The 22,854-nt window shown below is 36.4% G+C and overlaps 2 protein-coding genes across 10 annotated transcripts in view; one reads left to right on the top strand and one right to left on the bottom strand.

The window, feature by feature from the left end:
- The window catches only part of LOC129475160 (putative P2Y purinoceptor 10), a 42,666-nt gene extending 33,526 nt beyond the window's left edge, over nucleotides 1-9,140 (bottom strand). For 3 of the 8 annotated variants that reach the window (XM_063634699.1, XM_063634700.1, XM_063634701.1), the window contains exon 1: nucleotides 6,845-7,122. The gene's annotated coding sequence lies outside the window, so the exon portion shown is untranslated. Of the gene's footprint in view, nucleotides 1-5,522; nucleotides 5,701-6,844 lie in introns of those variants that run through there. The other 5 variants (XM_055267180.2, XM_055267181.2, XR_008654767.2 and 2 more) reach the window with 4 other exon arrangements.
- The window catches only part of RTL3 (retrotransposon Gag like 3), a 276,323-nt gene continuing 253,866 nt past the window's right edge, over nucleotides 398-22,854 (top strand). Inside the window, exons 1-2 of one of the 2 annotated variants that reach the window (XR_008654766.2) lie at nucleotides 398-465; nucleotides 1,958-3,088. The gene's annotated coding sequence lies outside the window, so the exon portion shown is untranslated. Of the gene's footprint in view, nucleotides 466-1,957; nucleotides 3,089-22,854 lie in introns of those variants that run through there. The other variant, XM_055267169.2, reaches the window with a different exon arrangement.

Genomic DNA, 22,854 nt, shown 5'->3' with positions numbered 1-22,854 from the left:
TTGTTGTTTAACTGGGTGAGAAAAGAGAAGTATTTGTGCAGAAGACTCACAGGGAAAGAAGTCATAAGATTTTAGGGTTATATAAGCCTTAGAGAAGGAAAACAGGCCATGAAAAATACTCCATGGAGTTTGGCTTAGGATTTCCTATTTCCCGTAGCAGATGTTATACCCTCATGTAATGATATGGTTTGGCTGTGTCCCCAACCCAAATCTCATCTTTTTAGTAACTCCCACAATTTCCACATGTCATGGGAGGGACCTAGTGAGAGGTGATTGAATCATGGGGGCGAGCCTTTTTCATGCTTTTCTCGTGATAGTGAATAAGTCTCATGAGCTCTGATGGTTTTATAAAGAGGAGTTCCCCTGCACATGCTCTTTCTGTGTTTGCCGCCATCCATGTAAGACATGACTTGCTGCTCCTTGCCTTCCACCATGATTATGAAGCCTCCCCAGACACATGGAACTGTGAGTCTAATACACCTCTTTCTTTTGTAAATTGCCCAGTCTCAGGTGTGTCTTTATCAGCAGCATGAAAACAGACTAATGCAGTAAATTGGTACCAGTAGAGTGGAGTGCTGCTGTAGGTACCCAAAAACATTGAAACAACTTTGGAACTGGGTAACAGGCAGGGGTTGTAACAATTTGGAGGGCTCAGAAGAAGACACGGAAATGTGGAAATGATTGGAACTTCCTAGAGACTTGTTGAATGGCTTTGCTTAAAATGCTGATAGCGATATGGACAATAAAGTCCAGGCTAAGGTGGTCTCAGATGGAGATGAAGAACTTGCTGGGAACTAGAGCAAAGGTAACCCTTGTTATGTTTTAGCAAAGAGACTGGTGGCATTTTGCCCCTCCTTAGAGATTTGTGGAATTTTGAACTTGAGAGAGATGATTTAGGGCATCTGGCAGAAGAAATTACTAAGCAGCAAAGCATTCAAAAGATGAATTGGGTGCTGTGAAAAGTATTCAGTTTTATAAGGAAAGTAGAGAATAAAAGTTTGGAAAATTTGCAGCCCGGCAGTGCTATAGAAAACAAAATTCATTTTCTGAGGGGAAATTCTAGCCAGCTGCAGAAATTTGCATAAGCAATGAGGAGCTGAATATTAATCCCCAAGACAATGGGGAAAATATCTCCAGGGTATGTCAGACATCTTCACAGCAGACCCTCCCATCACAAGCCTGGAGGCCTAGGAGGAAAAAGTGGTTTCATGGGCTGGGCCCAGGGTCTTCATGCTGTGTGCAGACTAGGGACTTGGTGCCCTGCATCCCAGTCACTCCAGTCATGGCTGAAAGGGGCAAACATGGAGCTCAGGCTGTGGATTCAGAGGGTGTAAGCTCCAAGCTTTGGCAGCTTCCACATGGTGTTGAGCCTGCAGATGCACAGAAGTCAAGAATTGAAGTTTGGAAACCTCTGCCTAGATTTCAGAAGATGTATGGAAACACCTGGATGCCCAGGCAAAAGTTTGCTGCAGGGGTGGGTGAAGAACCTCTGCTAGGGCAGTGCTAAAGGGAAATGTGGGGTCAGAGCCCCCACACAGAGTCCCTACTGGGTCACCACCTAGTGGAGCTGTGAGAAGAGGGCAACCATCCTCCAGACCCCGGAATCGTAGATCCACTGACAGCTTGCACTGTGCATCTGCAAAAGCTGCAGACACTCAATACCAGCCCATAAAGGCATCCAGGAGGAAGGCTGTACTCTGCAAAGCCATAGGGGTGGAGCTCTCCAAGGACTTAGGAGCCCACATCTTGCATCAGTGTGAACTGGATGTGAGACATGGAGTCAAAGGAGATTATTTTGGAGCTTTAAGATTTGACTGCCCCACTGGACTTCGAACTTGCATGGGGCCTGTAGCCCACTTGTTTTGGCCAGTTTTTCACATTTGGAATGACTGTATTAACTCAATGCCTATACCCCATTTTTTTCTAGGAGGTAACTAACTTGCTTTTGATTTTACAGGCTCATAGGCAGAAGGGATTTTCCTTGTTGTGGATGAGACTTGGTCTTTGGACATTTGAGTGAATGCTGAAATGAGTTAAGACTTTGGTGGACTGTTGGGAAGGCATGATTGGTTTCAAAATGTGAGGACATGAGATTTTGGAGGGGCCAGGGGTGGAATGATATGGTTTGGCTGTGTACCCATCCAAATCTCATCTCAATAGTAACTCCCACAATTCCCATGTGCTATGGAAGGGACCAAGTGGGAGGTGATTTTATCATGGGGGCGAGTCTTTTTCATGTTATTCTCATGATAGTGAATAAGTCTCAGAAGATGTTATAGTTTTATAAAGAGGATGTTCCCTGCACATGCTTTCTCTCTTTTTGCCTGCTGCCATCTATGTAAGATATGAATTGCTGCTCCTTGCCTTCCATCATAATTGCGAATCCTCCCCAGTCATGTGGAATTGTAAGTTCAATAAACCTCTTTCTTTTGTAAATTGCCCAGTCTCAGTTATGTCTTTATCAGCAGCATGAAAATGAACTAATACACATGATTTCTGGTAGGCTTTGGGGATGATGCATGTGGTAGCCTCAAGTAGGTAGCTCATGGGGTTTAAAGTCTGGATTGAATGGGTCAATAATTTATCCTGCATTCTCTAGATCTTCCCTTCACAAATAAAATCCCTATTATTTCTATGGAGGCCCAGGTCAACTCTACCAGGCCATGGAGAATGGCCTTAAGAAAAAAATAGTGCTCTTGAGTCATTGCATCTATTTTTTAAAAATTTTTCAGCTTATTAAAGTATAATTTGCAATTAAAAATTATATATGTTTAAGTTGTATTACTTGGATAATTTGATATACCTATGCATTGTGAAATAATCACCAGTTTTTGAACTTAACATATATTGATTAATGTAACTACCACCACAATCAGGGCACAGAACAGTTCTACCACTCCCCAAAACTTCCACATGTTATGTGTTTATAGTCACATTCCTATAGCAACCACTGATCTGTTCTCCAACACTATATATAGTTTTGTCTTTTCAAGAATGTAATAAGATAAAATCATACAGAAGGAAACCTTTAAATAGTGACTTCTTTCACATAGCATAAGTCTTTGAAATTCGTACAAGTTGTTGCATGAAGTTCAAGTAGCTTGTTCCTTTTTTTAAATTTTTTTCTTCCAATTTTTATTTTTTTTTATTTCCATAGGTTATGGGGTACAGGTTGTGCTTGGTTAGATGAGTAAGTACTTTAGTGGTAATTTGTGAGATTTTGGTGCACCCATCTCCTGAGCAGTATACACTGCACTCTATTTGTAGTCTTACCCATCATCCTCTTCCCACCCTTTCCCCCAGAGTCCCCGAAGAACATTATGGTCATGTTTATGCCTTTGCATTCTCATAGCTTAGCTCCCACTTATGAGAGAGAACAATGTTTGATTTTCTATTCTTGAGTTACTTCACTTAGAATAATAGTCTCCAATCTCATCCAGGTTGCTGTGAATGCATTGATTCATTCCTTTTTATGGCTGAGTAGTATTCCATCATATATATATATCACATATATATCACATATATATCATATATATATCACATATCACATATATATCACATATATATCATATATATCACATATCACATATATATCACATATATATCATATATATCACATATCACATATATATCACATATATATCATATATATCACATGTATATCATATATATCACATACATGTGATATATATATATCACATATATATCATATAGATCACATATATGTGATATATAGATCACATATATATATATATATCCAATCATTGATTGATAGGCATTTGGTTTGGTTCCACATTTTTGCAATTGCAAATTGTGCTGCTATAAACATGCGTGTGCAAGTGTCTTTTTTGTATAATAACTTATTTTCCTCTGGGTAGATACCCAATAGTGGGATTACTAGATCAAATTGTACTTCTATTTTTCATTCTTTAAAGAATCTTCACACTGTCTTGCATAGTAGTTGTACTAGTTCACACTCCCAACAGCAGTGTAGAAGTGTTCCCTGTTCACCACATCCATGCCAACATCTATTATTTTTTGATTTTTTGATTAAGGTTATTCTTTCAGGAGTAATTTGGTATCATGCTGTGGTGTTGATTTGCATTTCCCTGATCATTAGTGATGTTCAGCATCTTTTCATTTGTTGGGCATTTGTATACTTTCTTTTGAGAATTGTCTGTTCATGTCCTTATCCCACTTTTTGATGGGATTGTTTGTAATTTTCTGGCTGATTTGAGTTCATTGCAGATTATGGATATTAATCCTTTATCATATGTACAGATTGTGAAGATTTTCTCCCACTCTATGTGTTGTCTGTTTACTCTGCTGACTGCTCCTTTTGCCATGCAAAAGCTCTTTAGTTTAACTAAGTCCAAGCTATTTATCTTTGTTTTTATTGCATTTGCTTTTGGGTCCTTGGCCATGAATTCCTTGCCTAAGCCAATGTCTACAAGGGTTTTCCCAATGTTATCTTCTAGAATTTTTACAGTTTTAAGTCTTAGATTTAAGTCCTTAATCCATCGTGAGTTGATTTTTGTGTAAGATGAGATATGAGGATTTAGTTTCCCTCTCCTACATGCGGCAAGCCAATTATCGCAGCACCATTTGATAAAAGAGTGTCCTTTCTTCATTTTATGTTTTTGTTTGCTTTGTCAAAGATCAGTTGGCTGTAAGTTTGTGGGTTTATTTCTGGATTCTCTGTTTTATTCCACTGATCTATGTTCCATTTTTTATACCAGTATCACACTGTTTTGGTGAACTATGGCCTTAGAGTATAGTTTGAAATAGGTAATGTGATGCCTTCAAATTTGGCCTTTTTGCTTAGTCTTGCTTTGGGTATGCAGGATATTTTTTGGTTCCACATGCATTTTAGAATCTTTTTTTTCTCTAATTCTATGAAGAATGATGGAATGGTGGTAGTTTGACCTAAATCATTCTATGAAGCCAGTGTCACCCTAATATCAAACCAAGAAAGGACCTAACCAAACAAGAAAACTACAGACCAATATTCCTGGTGAACATAGATGCTAAAATCCTTAATAAAATACTAACTAACCAAATCCAACAACTTATCAAATGGATAATTCTGCATGATCATGTGAGATACCAGGGTTGCAGAGACGGTTTAACATACAGAAGTCAATAAATGTGAAACAGCAAATAAACAGAATTAAAAACAAAAATTACATGATCATCTTAATAGATGCAGAGAAAGCATTCAACAAAATCCAGTATTCCTTTTTGATTAAAACTCTCAGAAAGATTGGCATACAAGGGACATACCTCAATATAATAAAAGCCATCTATGACAAACCTACAGCCAACATAATACTGAATGGGGAAAAGTTGAAAGCATTCCCTCTGAGTACTGGAACAAGACAAGGTTGCCTACCCTCACCACTCCTCTTCAACATGGTACTGGAAGTCCTAGCCAGAGCAGACAAGAGAAAGAAATAAAGCGCATCCAAATCGGTAAAGAGGAAGTCAAACTGTTGCTGTTTGCTGATGACTTGATCACTTACCTAGAAAACCCTAAAGACTCCTCCAGAAAGCTCCTAGAACTGATTAAAAAAAAAAAGTTCAGCAGAGGCCGGGCGCAGTCGCTCACGCCTGTAATCCCAGCACTTTGGGAAGCTGAGATGGGTGGATCACGAGGTCAGGAGATAGAGACCACCCTGGCTAACACGGTGAAACCCCGTCTGTACTAAAAATACAAAAAAATTAGCCGGGCGTAGTGGCGGGCACCTGTAGTCCCAGCTACTCAGGAGGCTGAAGCAGGAGAATGGCGTGAATCTGGGAGGCGGAGCTTGCAGTGAGCCGAGATCATGCCACTGCACTCCAGCCTGGGCAACAGAGTGAGTCTCCATCTCAAAAAAAAAAAAAAAAAAATTCAACAGAGTTTCCGGATACAAAATTTATGTACACAAATCAATAGCTCTTCTATAAACCAACAACAAGCTAGCTGAGAATCAAATCAAGAACTCAATCCCTTTTAAAATAGCTGCAAAAAATAATAAAATACTTAGGACTATACGTAATAAAGGAGGTGAAAGACCTCTAGAAAAAAAAACACTGCTGAAAGAAATTATAGATGGCACAAACAAATGGAAACACATCCCTTTATTTTGAGTCTGTGTGTGTCTCTGCACGTGAGATGGGTTTCCTGAATACAGCACACTGATGGGTCTTGACTCCTTATCCAGTTTGCCAGTCTGTGTTTTTTAATTGGAGCATTTATTCCATTTACATTTAAAGTTAATATTGTTATGTGTGAATCTGATCCTGTCATTATGATGTTAGTTGGTTATTTTGCTCGTTAGTTGATGCAGTTTCTTCCTAGCCTCGATGGACTTTACAATTTGGCATGTTTTTGCAGGGGCTGGTACCAGTTGTTCCTTTCCATGTTTAGTGCTTCCTTCAGGAGCTCTTTTAGGGCAGGCCTGGTGGTGACAAAATCACTCAGCATTTGCTTGTCTGTAAAGTATTTTATTTCTCCTTCACTTATGAAGCTTAGTTTAAATATATATGTATTATATATATTTACACTAAATATATATGTATTATATACATTTACACTAAATATATATATGTATTATATACATTTACACTAAATATATATAATATACATTTACACTAAATATATATAATATACATTTACACTAAATATATATAATATACATTTACACTAAATATATATAATATACATTTACACTAAATATATATAATATACATTTACACTAAATATATATAATATACATTTACACTAAATATATATTATATATATTTACACTAAATATATATTATATATATTTACACTAAATATATAATATATATTTACACTCACCAGACTATGGAGGATTCACCACCAGACTGGGAAGCAACAGCCAGGGATCCAGAGTTGGCCACCTGTCCGTGCACAGACAAGGAGAGGTCTCATGAAGTTTCGGTGCCATATGGGACCCTAACTCTTTTTGCAAAAAGTTGTTTGGCATGGGGCCCAGCCACGAGGGCCCTTCACGACTGGGCTCAAGGAACACAAAAAGGTCAACTTGTTTTTGCTATTGCAAAAAAAAAAAAAAAAAAAAACAAATGGAAACACATCTCATGTTCATGGATGGGTACAATCAATAAAGTGAAAATTGACCATACTGCCAAAAACATCTTTTTATTTTGGTTTAGTAAAATTCCATTCCCTTCTTTCTTTGTGGCACTGGTTATGAGCTGGGCTACTAGCCTCTGGGGCCATGCTGAGAGAAAATACAAGCTGAAGAGCAAACAATGCTGTGTCACTATGAATCAGTAGCTGGGAAATGGAAAGACATTTCACTAAAAAATGAAAGAGCAGTTTACAGGTTTTCTTGCAGTATTGAACTTTAAGAAGATCATCTCCCAGAGCTGAGTCTTTAGGTGCTTTCCAAAGTGTAAATAAAGCTCAGACCAGTGCGGGGAAGTTCCTCAGCATGGTCTCAAGACAGAAATGACTGCCTAATGAAGGTCAGGTGCTGAGCTGGACAGTGAGTTGAATCAGCTTTCCAGGAGAATCAAAGCTACTTGGCCAGTCCAAAGCTAACATGAAGTGGAGGGAGTCAGAAGGAGGTCAGTGGTAACAAAACTCTCATGAAGGAGCAAAGTAGGCAAGGAAAAGAGATCTCAGAGAAGAGTGGTACTGAGTCAGCACTGTCCAAAATCAGCTTATGAGCTGGACTTTGCTTTCATGCTGGGCGCTTATTTAACTTTCTTCAGAAAACTGTGAGAAATGAGGTTTTTTGTTGTTGTTTGTTTTTTAGGATACCCTCTTAAACTGTACAACTTTGCTCCCTAATCTCATTCACCAAAGTATACTGGGCTTTGGTAAGCTATAAATAGAAGGAGGTATCAGTTGCTTCAAAACAACTTTAGTGTTTCAGAAACCAATTTCTCACTTCTCCCATTAAATATTAGAGTTTTATGTTTTCTAGTCCATGCTGAGAGAAAATTTTCTCCATGTTTGAATATTTGTTTTACATATATTTATTTTCTCAAAAAACTAAAAAAATACTTCTAAAGCTCACATCAACCAAGTTGTTGAGTAATCCACTCCCTTTTCATGTTTTCTCCTTTGCTGAACTAAAAGTGGTATTTATAATGACATTAAGATCCTATGAAATTATTTTCCTCTCACTGGAATTTATTTATGTGTAAGAGGAAGGGGTGAGTAGAGAGTCACTGAACTCATGCATCACCTGAATGAGGCTTGGGCTTTGGCATTTTGGCACAAAATGAAGTTGAGCTGACACATCTCTGAGGTTAGGGCTTCCTGGATGTTGTGTTCAAGAGGGTATAAATTATCAGTGACACTAGGGACACTTTGTTGAAGAATATGTTAGGGGATTCTGTGCTGATAGAGTGCATAAACTTTGAAAAAATACATACTTGACAAACAAAGGAAATGAGAAGAGTGGAAGAGAGAAATGGATTTACAAACAATACTAATAATAGTAGTTATAATAATGACAAGAAGAGGGGGATAGTAAAGAAGTGAAAGGTGGAAAGATAAAGCAGGTAACTTTCTGCTTATCTGTGCCCTACTTGGCTTTCTGATATTGGGACCAGTTGATTTCTGGGTAATAAGGTTGGGTGATTCATGTCCCGTGAGTTCTATGAGGTGCAATACCTGAGGAAATGCTACTAGACCATAGAAGTTTTGTCCTCATGGGCAACTCATGAGGCTTATCCCTGTGGAAACTTTTCCATTGTCACTCACATTAGTCTGTAGATAAGAGCTAAATATCCTCCCACCTAATGCCCATAGAAAATATTCGTGGGCTCTCTATTGCCAAATGCCATCCTGGAGATCAAGGCTCCATGAAACACGACAGAGGGCTCTCTGATCCCACCTCAACTACACAAGAATTTTTAAAATCCAAACCTCTGAGGTAAATGTGGTAGATCACTGCAAAAAGAGGGCTTTATTCTGTGTGGCCTAAAACTACTCCATGTGGAAAGCTTTCCGTCACTGTATCAGCTAACATGATTATATGGGAAAGGACGTAAATTTCAGCCATAGAGATTGAGAGAGTATATTCTACTCCAGTGTGTCCAGGAAACCCAGACCTTCTCTTCCATCAGCAAAACCCAATCAAATGGTGATCTGCTAATGGAAATTTAAAATAGAGAAAAAAAATAGAAAAATTGAAACAAGTATTGTATTCATCTCCTTTCACTTACTCCATCGCTAGACATGTTGCTAAAGTAGCTCCTTCATTGTAAGAGCTTGAGAGCTATTGACATTGCAGATAAGAAAAAAGGCTTTAAAGTTAAATTCTGTCTCAAAGGTAATGTGTTTATGCAGAAACAGAAGGAGAACTAAAGAAAACAGTAGAATTTCAAATTACAATTACACATTCTAGGTCTTAACTAAATGTCATTATTTCATTTGAAATTAAGTGGCAATATACTTTTTCTCACTTGTTCTCAGAACATTTGGTGAGATCAATTCATTTACCCAGCAACCTTTGTTCCTTGATTTACTTAATTAACATTAATGTATTGGTCTTTATATTGACAGCATTCAGATCAGTGACAGGATTTTAACATATTAAAAATAAATTAATATTTACCAAAGCAGCATGGGTGAAAGAAGAAATGAAACAACACGAATGATTTCAAGTTATTAAGAACATTAATGATGTTTCAGGGAAACAAAGATTCAAATATTCTCACTGTAGGAATTCCACAAAAGATAACAATGAGTAACAGGTTTTGGTTTGCGGCCTGATTGTGAAGGAGGATCTAGAATGCCAGACCAAGTTTGGACTTTACCCAAAAGGTAATAAATACCTATTAGTCTTTGGGTTTTTGAGCAGATGACAACTTGAAAGTAACGGTGTTTTAGGGAAAAAATAATTATGGAAACAAGGATATACAGAATGATTGATAAGGAGACGATATGGAAGATAGATTAGAAAAACCACTAGAATAGTCCATGCAAGAGGAAACAGGATACTAAATTATAGTGGAGAGTTTGAGAATAAATCAGAGGAGACAGAAACTTCTTGATAAAGGAAATAGCAGAACTTGTAGCTTGAGAGGCTTCCACTTTTCTGACTGTATTCATAAAGACTGGCAACTTGTCACATATGAGGACCATGGGATGATTCCTTAGGCTCTGCTAGCATTAACCTACTATCAGATATGAAGAGCCTTCAGTAAATATTAACTTTTCAAATTAACTGGGAAAAGGTGGAAAACCATGATCTCCTCGGGTAACTTATGAGGTTGTGTGAGTAAGTGCTCTGGTTATTAACAACAAGAAAATTAAACTAAATTCCCAGTTGTGGGCATTTGCTGCTCAAATTTGATGTATCTGACAGGGTCACTTTATTTGTGCTGGAGCACCTTATTTGTGCTAGAGCACCTTATTTGTGCTAGAGCTTAAGTTTTTCCATCAACTCTTTCGGGGAGAGATAAAATTAAAAATATATTCATTAGAAGAGCTTATAACATGTACGTTCAAAAGGAAAGGTTGATCCAGGAAACAGATGAAGTAACACGTTATAGATCTGTTATGATGTGTCTCAGTACACATGGCCATTTCAAAAGTATACCTAATACTGCCAGAAAGTACAATGTACTGAACAAATAGTAATTGGAATACTTAGGCCCAGAGGGCCACTTGTCTAGAGGAGAGGATGTAGGCCAACCCATGAATTTCTGCAGAACAATAACCGCCAAATGGCCTCTGGAAATGACTTCTATTCACCCTCTTTGAGGTAACTTAGATTCTTGAACTAGCTGTGTCAATTTCCTTCCATTATTTGTCAATTACCTAAGTCTTTACTGAGAATCTGCCATGACCCAGCTCTATGCATCACAGAGAAACCACATCTCATAGGAAATGGGTGAAGTTGCAGCCTGCCCTGTTTCATGGTTACACTACTTTTAAAATAATTTCAGATAATCTGCTGAGTTTTTCCTCAATTTTTGACATGTGAATTATCTATCTCAGAGGTCTGCAGAGACTTACTTTCAGTTAGTTAGGTTAAAAGGTAACAGCAGTAGGTTCGAACTCAGGGACAATTGCAGAAGAAGTCATCATTTGAGTGTGTGTATATACATACTATCAAATATTTGATTATGTTAACGGAAATAAAAAGTCATTCCTCAAACACCAAATAAAAACAATTAAACCAGCACATATAAATTCCTTACAAAAACCAGTTGTAGGTATAAATCTGTAAAACAAACAAACAAAACACACACAAAAACACACACACACACACACACTCCAAAGCCAAATGTAACTGATTTAGCGGATTGTCCTTCATTTTGAATATTACTTTCTCTCTTTCCAACAATACAAACTGGTCCAATGTCAGAATATTTTTGAATACTCTCCTTTCTTTGAGACAAAATTTATTCTATGATCCTCTATGGAAATTAGCTAAGCTGGAAGTTTGAATAACCTTCTGATATGGTTTGGTTGTGTCCCCACCCACCCAAATCTCATCTTGAATTGTAGCTCCCATATTTCCCATGTGTCTTGGGAGGGACCTAGTCGGAGGTAATTGAATCTTGGGGGCGGGTCTTTCCTGTGCTGTTCTCATGATAGTACGTAAGTCTCATGAAATCAGATGATATTATAAAGGGGAGTTCCCCTACACAAGCTCTCTCTTGCCTGCTGCCATATAAAAAGTGTCTTTGCTCTTACTTTGCCTTCTGCCATGATTGTGAGGCCTCCCCTCCCATGTGGAACTGTGAGTCAATTAAACCTATTTACTTTATAAATTACCCAGCCTCAGGTATGTCTCTATTAGCACCATGAGAACAGACTAATACATCTTTTAACCCTTCCTCTGCTTATATGTATCTTTTAAGATTGACTTAAGGGTGATTCTACACACACATACACAGACACACACACACACACACACACGACTTAAATAGACAATTCAAAGAAGATAAACAAAGTTGGCCAATGAGCATATAAAATGATGCTCAATATCATTAACCATTAGGGAAATGCAAATAAAAATCACAATGAGATACTACTTTACATCCACTAGGATTGTGATATATATTTTTAAAAGAAAATAGCAGGTGTTGGAGACAATGCAGAAAAATTGGAACCCATATACACTGCTGATGGGTATGTAAAATAGTGTGGTCATATTTGAAAACAGTCTGGCAGTTTCTCAAAATTACAAATTGACCCAAATGTTCTATGAGTAGTTATATACATAAGAAAATTGAAAACATATTCACACAGAAATATCCTGTGCAGAAAAGTTAATATCAGAATTATTCGTAACAGCCAAAAATTAAAAAAATCTATCAACTGATGAACTGAAAAATAAAATATTATATATAATTAAAATGGAATATTACTCAGCCATGAAAAATAATGAAGTACTGATACATGATACAACATGGATGAACTTTGAAAATATTCTAAGTAGAAAAGGCCAGTCACAAAACACAGCACTTTTTTACTTACATTTTTCCAGAGGAACAGAGCCAACAAAAAATGTGTGTGTGTGTTTGTGTGTGTGTGTGTGTGTAGAGAAAGAGAGAGATTGAAAGAGGAAAGAGAGATTTTGTGAAACCGGCTCACATGATTATGGAGACTTTGTAAAGCCAAAATCTGCAGCATAGACCAGCAGGCTGGAGACCCAAGAAAGAGATACAATTCAAGTCCAAAGGCAGTCTACTGGCAGAATTGCATTTTGCTCAGGAGAAATCAGTTTTTGTCCTACTAAAATCTTCAACTGATTTTAAAAGGCTCATCAAAATTATGGAGTGTAATATTTTTTACTCGAAGTCTACCAATTTAAATGTTATCCAAAACACACCTTCATATAATCTTACAGCATAATGTTCAACCAAATATCTGGGCACAATGGCCGAGCTAAGTTGACACATAAAATTAATCATCACAGCCATGTGTTAAATGATTCCATTCATATAAAAGATACAGAAAAGGCAAATTCATAGACACAGAAAGTAAATTAGCGGTTACCTAAGGCTGTGAGGGGTTTGGGAACTGGGCACTGACTGCAAATGGGTGCAGGGTTTCATTTGGGGGTGATGAAAGCGTTTTGAAGTACTTCACATGCACAACTCTTTGACTATACTTAAAACTACTGAACTGTACACTTGAAATATGTTATTTGTATGGTATGTGACTTATATTTTAATAGAGATGTTATTTATAAAAGGATTCAAAGCACAAAACATCATGCTATAATCCTGCTTTTCTTCACACAGGATGTCCAGCCAATTTACTCACCCCTAAACACACTTTCCAAAGTCTCATTTGCTTCCATTTCTTGTAATTTAGAGAAAAATTATCATTTACAAACTACCTTTAAAAATAAGTCTTTTTTACTTAATAATAATAGTGGTAGTGCTATCAGTTTTAGCTATCATTTATTGCACAATTCCTATGTGAAAGAGACAATGTTTAGTACATTCAATTCAATTTATTCAATTCTCACAATAATCTCACAATTCAATTTTCACAACTTAAATAGTTAAGTTGTCCATGGCCACTTAATTAACTTCAGCATTAGTCATGAAGCAGAGACAGAATCCAAAATGAAATCTATTTGATTTCAATAGCAGCATTCTTAAATATGGTCTCATGCTTTCAACCACTTTTCAATCTCTCAAACTTTTAACACTAAGTTTGCCCAGGAAACAATTAAAACTCAGATTTTTTTTATTCCCTCAATAAAGAATACTTTTTGTCCAACTCTTGTCCTTTGCTATCTTTGAAACTTAGGTCAAAATGCAGCTTCTCCAAGAAGCCTTCCACGATCATCCTCTAGTGCACCTTCCTTTACTTTATCTTTCCCTAATATTTAAGTATACTACCTTCCATTTTATTTCATACATTTTTCAACATTTTAATAACTTTTTGTATATATGTGTATTATCTTTTAAAATACTTACTGATGGCCTACTATGAATAAGGTACTGTCCTGGATTCCATGAATGAAGTTTACAGAAAAAGTAAAATGACAATATATTTCTGTACTCTAGACATACAAACTATACAGATATGCATGTTTACATTTTTATATAAAAATGTTGATAACATTACCATGTCAGATATAATTAATTTACAAATAGTTATAGGCTATAATTGCTTTTGGAATCTGGAGAATTATAATAGCCAGAGAAGCCTCCCTAGATGAGAAGTGGTATGAACTATGTCCTGAAAGATGGACATGACTTAGACAAATAAAAGGAAAGTGAAAGGCCATTTTAGTCCAGGAGACTAGGGTTAATGATATAGGGTTGGGAAATGTTTGAGGAATATTTGAGTGAAAGCATAGATGAAGCAGAAACTACATCTTTTGAATTATTTGAAGATTAGTCTAAACGTATAATGGAGTGATGTGAGATAATGAAGAGCCTGCATATTAAGTTAAATAATTTAGACTTGATTCTGTAGATAAATTGTCTAAAATCATTATAGGCCTCACAATCATCTGATAAAAGATGTGTTCCAAATTTATTTGTTTATTTATAAATCATATTTACATACCACTATACTAATGCATTGCATATATTATAAATGAACATAAAACACAATTTTAGAAGGGTAATCTAAAATAAATAACATGAAGGTTCTAATATTTTCTTTCCTTTCCCTAGCATATTATCTTGCATATTCCCTGGGGCACACACACTCCACTTTGATACACTGCTATAGGATATAGAGAGAATATTTCTGGGAGATGGACAACATCACTGAGGATGCAAGATTGCTTGTAGAAGATGGGAGACAAGGAGGATGCATTCATAAGAGCATCAGTAATAATAACGTCTTAAACCAGGGTGATGGTAGTGAGAGTGGAAAAGAAGGGATAGATGTAAAAGGCATTATGAAAGCAGAATTGACAGAGTTGTTGAGTAATATGGAGACAGACAAAATGGGAAATGTAGAAAAACATTGAAATTTCTATGCTGGAACAGAAGCCCTTAGGTAATTTCCAGATTTCAGGTGGAAACTCGTCCTGAAGGGAAAATGAGTCCCATTCTAGATATGTCATTTTGGGCACACCTGTAAAACAGACAGCTGGGAAATCTTTCAGAACAATCTTCTCTAAAATTATTTTGTCTACCTCCACATCCCATGAATGCACTCCAGGATCTAACACACCAGGTTGCGTCTGTGTTTGTCATGGACACCTTCCAGGTCTCAGCTCTCTCTAGCACCTAATTCACAATCTATACTCCTCTCTCCAATGGCTAGTACCATGTGCCCTAGCCCTTTGGACATTGTGCCTGAAAATGATAATGAGTGTATTCTTCTCTTCCAGATTTTGACAAATGTGTTGCTTCACCCATTTTAAACAATCAATATTGCAGAAGACTCAAGTTACTAAAATCAGAAATAAAAGTTAGGATATCGGTTCTAAGTTTAGACAAAAAAGATTACAAAAGTGCACTATGAAAACATTTACAATAAATAAGATAATCTAAATAAAATGGTCAAATCCCCGGAAACATATGACCTACCAAGAGTGAAACATAAAGAAATAGAAAATCTAAATAGACACAACTAATAAGGAGATTAAAACAGTAATTAAAATCTCCTAATAAAGAAAAGCCCTGGAACAGATGATTTCACTGGCGAATTCTACTAAACACTTAAAAAGGAATTAATCCAATTTTTAAAAAACTTCCAAAAAAATGAAGAAGGACAAACATTTCTGAAGTCATTATGAGGCCAGCATTACCTCGTGATATGGTTTAGCTCTGTGTCCCCATCCAAATCTCATGTTGAATTGTAATCCTCAATGTTGAGGGAGGGACACGGTGGGAGGTGATTGGATCACAGGGGCAGATTTCCCATTGCTTTTCTCACGATAGTGAGTGAGTTCTCATGAGACCTAATTGTTTGAAAGTGTGTAGCACTTTCCACTTCACTGTCTACTGCTCCAGTCATGTAGGACGTGCCAGCTCCTCCTTCGCTTTCTGCCATGATTGTAAGTTTCCTGAAGCCTCCACCAGCCATGCTTCCTGTATACCCTGTGAAACTGTGAGCCAATTAAAATTCTTTTCTTTACAAATTACCCAGTCCCAGGTACTTCTTTATAGCAATGTGAGAATGGACTAATTCACCTTGATATCAAAGCTAGAGAAAGACACTGCAAGAAAATTACATACCAATATATCGTATAAATATTGATGGAAAAATCTCTCAATTAAACAATAGCAAACTAAATTCAGCAGACTGTTAAAATATTATATAACATGACAATTAGGATTTATTCCTGGAATGCAACGATTGTTGAAGATAAGAAAATCAATATAATACATCACATTATCAGAATAAAAAAGAATAACACATGATCATTTCAAATGAAGTGGAAAAAGCATTTGACAGAATACATTGTCTTTATAAAAACATTAAACAAACTAGAAATAGAAGCAAATTATGTCAACATACTAAATGTTATATGTGAAAAAAAATCACAACTGACATCATACTCAATGATGCAAGACTAAAAGCTTTTTCTCTAATATCATGAACAAGACAAAGATCCAGAATTCATCACTTCAATTCAACATAATATTGGAAGTTCCCAGAGTACTTATGCAAGAAAAAGAAATAAAGGACATCAAATTAGAAAGGAAGAAGTAAAATTAGCTCATCTGCAAATGACATGATCTTATATGTAGAAAACACGAATGATACTACACATTTAGAAAACACATTTAAAAATAATAAATTGATTAGACAATGTTGTCAGATCCAATATTAATATGCAAAATCACTTACATTTCTACATAATAACAAAGAACAAACCTAAATTGATATCAGTATAGGCAAATTTAAAGAAACAAAAATATTAGTTGTTGTATTCGACTGGAGAGAGGGTGATATGAGGAGTTACTGTTTAATGGATACAGAATTTCAGGTTGGGAAGATAATATTCTGGATTTGGATGAAGTTGATGGTTGCACAGCAATGTGAATGTACTTAATACCATTGAACCATACACTTAAAAGTGGTTTAAAATGGTGAGTTTTATGTTATGTATATTTTATCACAATATAATAAATGTAATTAAAAGAAAAAGAGAAAACAACCCTACTTAAAATAACATCAAAGAGAACATACAATGTCTAAAATATTTAGACAATATAAAACAAGGAGAATAAAAACTTGTTCAAAAGAGGACTTTTTATTGAATCTTTGATACCAACTCAGCCATAGTAGGACAGGGCACTGGATCTAGATGTGAAGCCCCCATTCTTAGCTCTAACATTTGAACAACATTTCTGGACACACCCTGGGCCAGAAGAGAGCCCACTGCATTGACTGGAAGAACCTAGTAATTACGGTACCAATCACCTGCTGACAAAGGAACCCTTAGGCACTGAATAACCAGCAGCGATACCCAGGTAGTATGCCATGGGCCTTGGGTGAGACTCTAAGACATTCTGACTTCAGGTGAGAATGTCACAGCACATTCCCAGGTATGGTGGCTACAGTTAGACAAAGTACTGTGTCTTGCACCTTAGGTACAGCTAGAGAACAGGGCGTAGAGCACCAAGAAAGTCTTGGGGTCTGCAATTCCAGGCCAAGGCTCTGGGATAGCATTTTTGGATCTGCCCTGGGTGAGAAGGTGCCCATTGTCCTGAAGGGTGAGCCCCAGGCCTGACAACATCCACCAGAAGCTGATTAAAGAGCCCTTGGACCTTAAGTGAACATTCATGATAGCCTGGCAGTATTTCCTACGGGCCTGTGTTGGTAGTGGCCACGTGGTGAAGCTCCTTTGTCTGTTGAAAGGGGAATGAAGAGTGGGAACGACTGCTCTTGTGGTTTGAGTGCCATCTCAGCAGCAGTACAACAAAACATCAGGTAGATTTCTAAGGTTTTTGACTGTAGTCCCTGGTGCCTAGAGAGCATGTCTGGACCCACCTTAGGCCTGGGGAAACTTGCTATCCTAAAGGAAAAGACAGCCTTAATGGCTTTACCTGATGATTGTACACCCTTAGGACCTTGAACAAACATAGGCAGTAGCCAGGGAGTGGTTACAGTGGGCCTGAGACCCGGTGCTGTGCTGACTTTAGGTCTGACCCAGTGCACTCCCAGTGGTAGTGACCATGGGGTGCTTGTGTCACTTCACCCCTAGATACAAGTGGCTCAGCACAGACAGAGATACTCTGTTTACTTGGAAGAAAATAAGGGAAGAGAACAAGAGTCTCTGCCTGGCAATCCAGAATATTTTTCTTGATCTTATCCAAGACCACCAAGGTGATACCTCTATGAGTCTGAAACAACCACAGCATTACTGGGCTTGGGGTGTGTATTAGTCTGTTCCAACACTGCTAATAAAGACATACCCCAAACTGGGTAATTAATAAAGGAAAGAGGTTTAAAGGACTCGTAGTTCCACATGGCTGAGGAGGCCTCACAATCATGGCAGAAGGCAAAGGAGGAGCAAAGGTATGTCTTACATGGTGGCAAGCAAAAGAGCTTGTGCAGGAGAAACTGCTATTTATAAAACCATCAGATCTTGTGAAACTTATTCACTACCATGAGAACAGTATGGAGGAAAATGCCCCAATGATTCAATTATCTCCACCTGGCCTCACCCTTGTCATGTGGGGATTATTATAATTCAAGGTGAGATTTGGGTAGGCACACAGCCAAATTATATCAGGGTGACTTCTATGGAAGGTACAGCTTAGATCACAGTACCCAAGTGGTTTTAAATACTTGGAAAGGCATCCCAAGAACATGCAAATATAAATCTAGAGTGTGAAGATTGCAGTAAATATGTAACTCTTCAATGTTCAGACACGGAAGAAATTCTACAAGCATAAACACCATCCAAGAAAACATGACCTCATAAAACAAACTAAATAATGCACCACAGACCAATCCTGGTGAAACAGAGGTATGTGACCTTTCAGATAGAGAAGTTGAAATAACTGTTTTGAGGAAATTCGAAAAATATTCAAGATAACACAGTGAAGGAATTCAGACTTTTATCAGATGAATTTAGCAAAGAGATTGAAATAATTAAAAAGAACCAAGCAGAAATTCTGGCATTGAAAATACAATTGACATGCTGAGGAATGCATCAGAGACATTTAATGGGCATAACTGATCAAGTGGAAGGAAGAATTGGTGAACTTGAAGATAGACTATTTGAAAATACACAGAGGAGACAAAAATAATAGTAATAAAAAAGAAACACATAAACAAAATCTGGAAAATAGCCTCTGAAGGGCAAATCCAAGAGTTTTAAAGAGGAGGTGGAAAAAGAGATAAGCGTAGAAAATTTATTCAAGGACATAATAACAGAGAACTTCCCAAACATAGAGAAATATATCAATATCCAAGTATAAAAAGGTGATAGAACACCAAGCAGATATAATCCAAAGACATCTACCTCAAGGCATTTAATTATCAAATTGTCAAAGGTCAAAGATAACAAAAGGATCATAAAAACAGCAAAAGAAAAGAAAGAAATAACATACAATGCAGCTCCACTATATGAGAGCGGCATGACATATTAAAATTACCAAAGAAAAAAACAAAAATTTTTACCCTAGAACAGTATAGCCATTGAGAATATTCTTTAAACATGAAGAGAAATATTTTTCCAGACAAACAAAACCCAGAGGACTTACTCAATATCAGACCTCTCCTACAAGAAATGCTGAAGGAAGGAATACTTCAATCATAAAAAAGAACATTAATGAACAATAAGAAATCATCTGAAGGTATAAAATTCACTGGCAACAGTAAGTAAACAAAAAACCCCACAGAATATTACAACACTGAATCTCTGGTATGTAAACTATTCTTATCTTAAAAAGAAAGACTAATAGATGAACCAATAAAAAAAAACTACAATAAATTTTTAAGACATAGTACAATAAGATATAAACAGAAACTACAAAAAGTTAAAAAGTGGGGGACAAATTTTTGATTTAGGATTTTTATTAGCTTTCTTTTTGTTTTTGCAAATGTTTTTACATTGTTATCAGCTTAGAATAATGGGTTATAAGGAAATATTTATATTTCTCATCATAACTTCAAATAAAAAAAATACAAGAGATATACAAAAAACAAAGATAAAAAAGAAATTAAATCATATCACTAGAGAAAACCACCTTCACTAAAAGGAAGCCAGGAAGGAGGGAAAGAAGGGAGTTAGGAAAACAAGTAACAAAATGGCAATAGTATGTCCTTACTTATCAATAACATTGAATATAAAGGGACTAAACTCTCTAACAAAATGACACAGAATAGCCAAATGGGTAAGACAACAAGACCCTATAATCTGTTGCCTGCATGAAGCATACTTTACCTATAAAGGTACACAAAGACTGAAGAAAAATAAATTAAATGTGTAGCAAGATAGCCAAATAAAAGCCTACACCATTTGTTCTTCCCGCAAGAACAACAAATTTTAACAACTAACTTCACACAGAAAGCACTATTACAAAAACCATAAATAAGTGAGCAACCACAGTACGTGGTTTTACTGAAAAAGTCATTGAAGATGGCAGGAAAAACAGTCTTGAAGAGCCAATTCAGCCCCTCCCCCACCCCCTGGCAGTGGTTGTGCAGTGCAGAGCACAGTAATTGTGAGGCTTTGAATTAAAGCCAGTGCTGCCCTGTCACAATGGAAAGTAGAATTGGCCTTCACTCACCTGACATTTTTCAATGAAGGAAGCATTTGGACTGCCCCTAGCCAGAGGGTAATCACCCATTCCAGTAGTCAGAGTGTGAGTTCTGGGAAGCCTCACCGCTGTAGACTGCAGTGCTCTGGGACCCCAAGTGAACTTGAGTAGCAGTCTGGGCCACAAAGACTGCAATTATTAGGCAAGTCCTACTGCTGAACTTGGTTCAGAGCCAGTGGACTGGGGAGGCAGGTGACCTAATGAGACACCAGGAGGAGTAGCTAAAGAGCATATTTGCACCATCCACCTCCCATCCCCCCTGAAGCAGCCACACAGCTTGGAGAAAACTGTGCACCTGGGAAAAGATAGCAAAGAAATGGGGAGGTTTCACATTGAATTCAATGCTGCCTTGCAAATATTGTTAAGTTTTTATGAGCTTAAAATAATGGGTTATAAGATAGTACTTGCAAGAGTCATGGTAACTTCAAATTGGAAAACATGCAACAAATACTCAAAAAATGAAAAGCAAGAAATTAAATCATACTAACAAAGAAAATTTCCTTCACTAAAAGGAAGACAGAAAAAAAGGAAAGAAGGAAGAGAAGACTTCAAAACAACCTGAAAACAACAAAATGACAAGAGTAAGTTCTTACATATCAATAATAACATTGAATGTAGATAGATTAAACTCACCAACCAAAATATATAAAGTGGTTGAAAAGATTTGTTTTAAAAGACTCAATGATCTGCTGCCTTTAAGAAATGCATTTTACCTATAAACCTAAACATAGACTAAAAATAAAGGGATGGAAAAAGATACTTCATGGTAATGGAAGCCAAAAAAGAGCAGAAATAGCTATACTTATACCAGACAAAATATATTTCAAGACAAAAACCGTAAGAAGAGACAAAGAAGGTCACTATATATTGATAAAAGGTCAGTTCATTAAGAGGTTGTAACAATTTTACTTATATGTGCACCCAACACAAGAGCACCCAGATACATAAAACAAATACTACTAGAGCAAAAGAGAGAAACAGACCTCAATACAATTATAGCTGGAGACTTCAATACCCCACTTTCAGCATTGGACAGATCATACAGGCAGAAAATGAACAAACATCAGACTTAATCTACACTATAGAATAAATGGGCCTGATAGATATTTACAGAACATTTCATCCAATGGCTGAAATACACATTATTCTCCTCAGCACATAGATCATTCTCAAGAATAAAGCATATATTCGGTCAAAACAAGTCTTAAAACATTAAAAAAATTGAACTAATGTCAAGCATCTTCTCTGACTACATGGAATAAAACTAGATATCAATCAGAAGATGAATTTTGGAAAATATACAAACACATTAAAATTGAAGAATATGCTCCTGAATGACCAGGGGGTGGATAAAGAAATTAAGAAGAAAATTGAATATTTTATTGAAACAAATGATAATGGAAACACAATATGTAAAAACCTATGGGATACAGCAAAACTGTACTAATAGAGAGATATATAACTATAAGTGCCTACATAAAAAAAAGAAAGCATTCAAGTAAATAACATAATGATGTATCTCAAGAATTAAAAAACAAGAGCAAACTAAACCCAAACATAGTGGAACAGAAGAAATACTAACACAGCAGAAGTAAATTAATTTGAACTTAAGAAAACAATATGAAAGATTCACAAAACAATAAGTTTTATTAAAGATAAATAAAACTGACAAACATTTAGCTACATTAAATAAGGAAAAAAGAGAAGACCCAAATAAATAAAATGATAAATAAAAAGAGAGACATTACAACTGATACTGCTATAATTCAAGGGATCATTAGCAGTTATGAGAATATGATCACCAAAAAATTAAAAAATCCAGAGGAAATGGATAAATTTCTAGAAATGTACAACCTACGAAGATTGAACCAGGAATAAATTTAAAACCTGAATAGACCAATAACAAGTAATGAGATTGAAGCCATAATAGAGATTCCCAGTTTTTAAAAAAAAGCCAAAGATCCAATGGCTTCCCTGCTAAATTATACCAAACATTTAAAGGAGAACTAATACCAACCCTACTCAAAATATTCGGAAAAGCACAAAAGGAGGGAATACTTCCAAACTCATACTATGAGGCTAGTGTTACCCTGATAACAAAACCAGACAAAGGCACATCAAAAAAGAAAACTATAGGCCAGTATCTCCGAAAAA

The sequence above is a fragment of the Symphalangus syndactylus genome, chromosome X (assembly GCF_028878055.3).
Source record: "Symphalangus syndactylus isolate Jambi chromosome X, NHGRI_mSymSyn1-v2.1_pri, whole genome shotgun sequence".
NCBI lineage: Eukaryota > Metazoa > Chordata > Mammalia > Primates > Hylobatidae > Symphalangus > Symphalangus syndactylus.
The sequence above is the reverse complement of the archived record's forward strand: the minus strand, read 5'-3'. Positions and strand labels throughout refer to the sequence as shown.